The sequence below is a fragment of the Cupressus sempervirens genome, chromosome 4 (genome assembly GCF_028749045.1).
Source record: "Cupressus sempervirens isolate cs-2001-9-10 chromosome 4, ASM2874904v1, whole genome shotgun sequence".
Taxonomy (NCBI): Eukaryota; Viridiplantae; Streptophyta; class Pinopsida; order Cupressales; family Cupressaceae; genus Cupressus; species Cupressus sempervirens.
In genome coordinates, this window is record NC_143121.1 from 222,833,282 (window position 1) to 222,839,281 (window position 6,000).

Consider the following 6,000-nt stretch of genomic DNA (forward strand, 5'->3'; position numbering starts at 1 on the left):
GTCGCTCAACATTGAAGAATAGGCAATAATAGTGTGTCATGGTTGAAAGGAGTTGATTCACACTACTAGAGAAAAACCATGGGGAAGGATAACATGACATGTTATCCGCCTGTAATCTAGTTTTCCTAAAAATGAATGTTGTTCGTTGATGTAGATCATCCCTTTGAAATAGACGACCCAGATGGCAAGAGAATCTCCCCAACAAGAGGTTAAGTCACCATTGTCGATGCAGATCTTCCTCTTGAGATGAATGACCCTGATATAGTGACGAAAATCCTCCTAATGGAGGATTAAATCATAGTCGTCAATCAAGATCCTTCCTTCAAAATGAATGGCTATGATGTCATGGAAAATCTCCAAGATGTGCCAAATCCAATGACTATTACTATTGATATATGATTGAAAAGATCATTTGAGTAGAAAGACTATTATTATTGAAGAAGTGTTTTCTATCATTGTTTTGTCACTGATGTCAAAATTGCTTCATGTTCGTAAGACAATTGCTTATATGTTTCAAGAATTAAGAGGATTTGATCAATAAGATGTAAAAAAAGTACCTAGAGAAAAGGTTGAGTTATGATTATGTATTGAAGAGTAAGAATCAGTTAAGACAGTGATAACATAATGTATTGATGATCTACTTGAGGTTACAAAATATTTGGCTACACTTAGAAAGTTTAGAAGAAAAAGTTTGGACAAAGTTCATTTGCTAAGCTTGACCAAGTTGATAGAAGGTGCCGAGCAAAGTTAGTGCAAGCCGAGAAAAACGTCAGTTAGAGCCAAGTGAAAGTAATTTCTAGTGGATGCCGAACAAACTTATAAGTGTCGAGCAAGTTATAGATGCCGAGTGATTTTTAGTTGATGTCGAGCACTAGTAAAATCTAGTCGATGTTGAGTGATTTTACAATAGATGCTAAGTAAAAAAATATGCGGCAAGCATCGATAAATTGATAATGCCAAGCTGTTGCATTATGAAAAAGATCAAAGATTCACAACTTAAAAACCGACAAGTTTGTTTTCTTAGAACTTGTAAATTAGGAGGAAGATAAGATTGATGATTTGGAGGTACAAAATCTTATGTAAACCATTTTGGAGGCAAATTAAATTGAATTTTAGAAGAATTTTCTAGAGAAGACAAGATATGGGGTAGATACATTGTATCTGACCTAATCCATCGAAAACCCTAATTTTTGAGATGGATAACAAGCAGGAAAAAGAATTCTAATAGGGATCTATGGTCATGAAGCAAAAAGGTTGGAGGTTAGAGAGTTTTGGATGCGAAAATCTAACAAGGTGAAGGAAGAGGGTTTGCTTCATCAAGTGACCCAAGAGGAGAAGTCTGCAATGGCATGCTAAGCAAGAAGGCTAGAGAAGGATGAATGCTTGAAGGTTGAACAAGCTATCAGAACTACAAAGATAAGAAGCAAAGTAGAGTTGAGGAGTGAATAGTGATCTGTAATGTACAAGTAAGGTTGTAAATTGTATCAAATCAAACTCTACTGTTACTCTCTAACAATTGTATCAAATTAGGGTAAATCCTTTAGAGAAAGGTTGACTTAACAGTCAGTGGAAAATCCTTTAATAGGGTGGCATTCCAAGTGAATGACCTAAAGTCCTCTAACAAGGCTCATTTTTAATAAGGTGATTGAAATCCCTTAACTGGGTCACATTTAACAGTGTGTTGTGTAACCTTTAATAGGGTTGGCCTTTAATAGGGCATAACTTTAGAAGAGTGAAAAAGGAGTAGCATGTTATTGGTGGTTTTTCTAAAATTGGATTTCCACATTAAATCATTGTCTTAAGTGTGTTGATGGATATGTTTTGTTTTATGCTTTACATCTCTGCATGTTAGTTTAATAGTAATATATCAATTTTGGTTAACACACAATAAATGCATGCATGGTTAAGAATGTTATATGGGTTCACTGAATTGTGAAAAGTTTTATTTTGGACATCTGGACCTTAATTAATTGATTCACACCCCCCCCTGCCGCCCCACCCTCAGTTAATCTAAAAGAATTTCAACAATTATTATCAGAGCACAGTTGCTTAAGAGGATTAGTTTTAAGGTACTAAAAGCATAAAGATTAGGATGTCAAAAAGAGAGGCACCCAAGCTTAACAGAGATAACCTTTTTGCATGGCAAAGTTTGATGAAGCTATACCTTGGAGGACTTGGAGATTATGCACAAACTTGCATTATAGTAGAACATATTGATCTAGTAGGAGCCTGAACTACTAAAGATTTGAAGAAAAAGAAAGAACACAATCAAGTGATGTTGGAGATTGCCTCTGCCCTAAGCTATGCTAAGTTTGACAATATAAAAGAACTCAAAAGCACAAAGCAGATGTGGGATGCCCTAACCACTATCTATGGAGGATAAAAAAATGTTCAAAGAGCCAAGTTAGAGAGCCTAAGAGGTAAGTTTGATGACATGAGAATGGAAGAAGGTGAAAAAATTTCTCAATATGTTGCTAGAATAAAAGAAGTTTTTAGTGCAATAAAAGGTGCAACTGGTAAGATAGATGATGATACTATTCTAAGTAAAGTCTTGAGAACATTGTTACCTATATATGCCATTAGAGTATTTGCAATTCAAGAGTTGAGATGTATACCAAGAAATGATCTAACCCTTGAAGGTTTGGTGGGTAGACTCACTACATTTGAGTTACCTAATTTTGACAACTACCAACTAGGGAGTATTGAATCAACTTTCAAAGCAAAATTGTTATTGAAGGATTCTGAGGAGGTAAAGCCAAAGAAGAAGAAAAGAACGATAAAGTATGCATTCAATGACAACAGTATAGATGAGGAAGACATTGAACAATTGGAAGCATTGTTGGTCATAATATTTCACAAAGAAAAAGGTAAATTTAAAGGTAAGCTCCCTATCATTTTTTTTAATTGCAATGAAGTTGGTCATATTGTAGCAAGATGCACACAAAAGAAAAACTTTAGAGAAGGGAAAAAGCATAAAAATAGAAGAGAAGATGATGGAAGAGACTATAGAGACAAAGGCAAGAAGTCATGCTACATTGCTAATGAGAACAAATCTAATGAAAATGATGATGAAGTGGTATATGTTGCAATGAAAGATGAATCAAATGAGGAAGAAGCCAATGCACTCATGACTTGTGTTAACAAGAATGACAAATGGATCATTGACAATGGATGCTCACGTCACATGATAGGAGACAAAAGTAAGTTCATTACCTTAACTTGTTATGATGGAAATAGTGTAAGATTTGGTAATGATGTACCATGTTCAATGAAAGGAAAAGGGTCTATTAAGCTTACATACAAGATCTCATGTGATAATGCTTACTATGTTGAAGGATTGAATTATAACTTATTAAGTGTGCCAATTGAATAATTTGGGATGCAAAGTTGAGTTTGAAAACAAAATGACCAAGATATATGATAGAAATAGAAATTTGATTGGAAAAGGTGATCAAAATAGGACTAATTTGTTCTATTTGGATATAGAAGATGCTACTTGTCTTATTGTAAAATTTGATGATGTATGGCTTTGGCACAAGAGACTATGTCATGTTAACTTTGATAATCTAATTAGTATAAGATGAAAAGAGTTAGAGGTTTGCCTAAGTTAAAGAAACTAGAAAATATAATATGCAAACAATGTCAGTTAGGCAAGATGACAAAATCAAGCTTTAAAAGTAAAGCTTACACCTCTAAGGAAATACTTGAAATTGTTCATACTTACTTGTGTGAACCTATTGAAGTGCAAAGCTACAAAGGAGATAAGAAATATTATGCTACTTGTTGATGATTACTCTAGAATGATGATAGTCATGTTCCTAAAACAAAAATTAGATGCTTTTCAAATGTTTAAATGGTACTTGGCAAGAGTTGAGAAAGAAACAGGTAAGATCTTGAAATGTTTGAGATTAAATAGAGGAGGTGAATTCACTTCACATGAATTTGAGATGTTTTCCAATGATAGAGGAATCAAGAGACAACCATTAGAACTTAGGACCCCCCCACAAAATGGAATTGCTAAAAGAAGAAGGTCAATAATGGACTATGCCAGAACACTAATGATCGAGAAAAATGTTGCCCTAAAATACTGGAGAGAAGTTGTAAGTATTGTAGTATACACATTGAATCATGTGCAAGTAAAGAAAGGTACTCACTCAACACCTTTTGAAATATGGTATGGTCATCCACCTAATGTGAAATATTTTAAGGTATTTGGAAGTAAATGCTATATTCTTAAAGATGATAGGAGTGGAAAGTTTGATGCAAAGAGTGAAGAAGATATATTCCTTGGTTACTCCACAAGAAGTAAAGCTTATAAGTGTTTAATTACTAACACTAAAAAAATTGTGGAAAGTGCAAATGTGAATTTTGATGAGTTTACAAAAGCACATGAGGCTAAAACTATAAAGGAACCATAAGACTACAAGACATTTGCATACTATTATGAAGGAATGCCTTCTAAAGAAGATGTTACGAATCATGCAGCTAGTCAACAACAATTTTCAACAACTACTGAGTCACATCCTATAAATGTCAAGTTGCATTCAATGCTGAGTTGCAAAATGAGGAAAATGCACAATTTGACAGTGAGATTAATACACATGAAAGAGATCTTAAAACACATGACAAAGATGCACATAGTGATACTAAAGTTGAGAGACGAAATGTAGCCACAAGAACTAAGCCAAGATTCACTAGTAAATTTGAACTCAATTTTCAACCAATTTTGGTGGAAATTTTCACCTAGGTTGGTCTAAATTTTGACCAAGATGTTCGTTGAAGTTTTTCTTGTAAAATTTTTGACCAATACATTTGTTGAATTATTTTAATTTTTGGTGGTCCTAATTTGTCAATGTTGGTCAAAATTTCAACCAATCCATTCCACAATTTTTTTTGTATTGGTCAAAATTTTGACCAATCCATTCGTAAAAATTTTTTGATTGGGGGAAATTTTGACCAATGCTTGGTAGAAAACTAATAGGCATTGGTCAAAATTTCCACCAATGTTGGTCAAACATTTTTAGCATTGGTGGAAATTTCCACCAGTGGTTGAGAAAAATTTTTTTTAGTTGGTGGAAATTTTGACCAATGCTTGGTAGGAAACTAGAAAGCATTGGTCAAAATTTCCACCAATGTTTGGCCAATTTTTTTTTTATGCTAAATCAAGCAATTGCTTCTTATCCTACCCATTTAATTTGCAACCTTTTAAATCTTTGCAAAGATAAAGTTGGAGCAGAAAAAATTTTCTTTTCAAAGGTCTCCTCTAATTGTAAAGTGTCCATTCTATTATTTGTTCAATGAACAAGACATATCTAGTTCAACAGATAATGGAACAGACGCTTTACAATCAGAAGACACCTTTGAGAAGAAAAACTCTCCTACTCCAACTTTATCTTTGTAGAGATTTAAAAGGTTGCAAATTAAATAGCTTGAATAAGAAACAATTGCTCAATACAACATGGAACAAAGAAGAAAAGTGTGTCTATGATATTGGAACCATCTCATGGAGAATTTGACATTTGCAAGGATATGGACATCTTTTGGGAAAATGAATACTTAGACACTTCAAGATTCCACAATCCATAATGGTACAAAGAAATCACAGTAACTGATGATAAGAGAATCAAAATACAAAACCACATTTTTTGGTCCATTAGTAGGACTCGACTTCAAGATAACCATGGTTTATTATCTTTATATTCAGATTTCATTCACACTCATTTGAAGTTTTTATTAACAGTTTTCCTAATATAGATTGTTTAGTCCTTTGAAGAATTGATTAAGAGGTAATAAAAGGGTATTTCAACCACTACTGATTGCTCCCTAGCTGTAGTTTTATTAGCAAAATATTTACTTTCAAATGCACAATGATAAAAGTGCAGCAATAAAGCAAAGTCATGGTGATTGAAAGAGAACCCAAAGATAGCATCTTTGACTAGCTTGAGATCCAATGACACAAAATCTGCTATCTTGGGGCTCAAAAAATTATCCAATAGGATA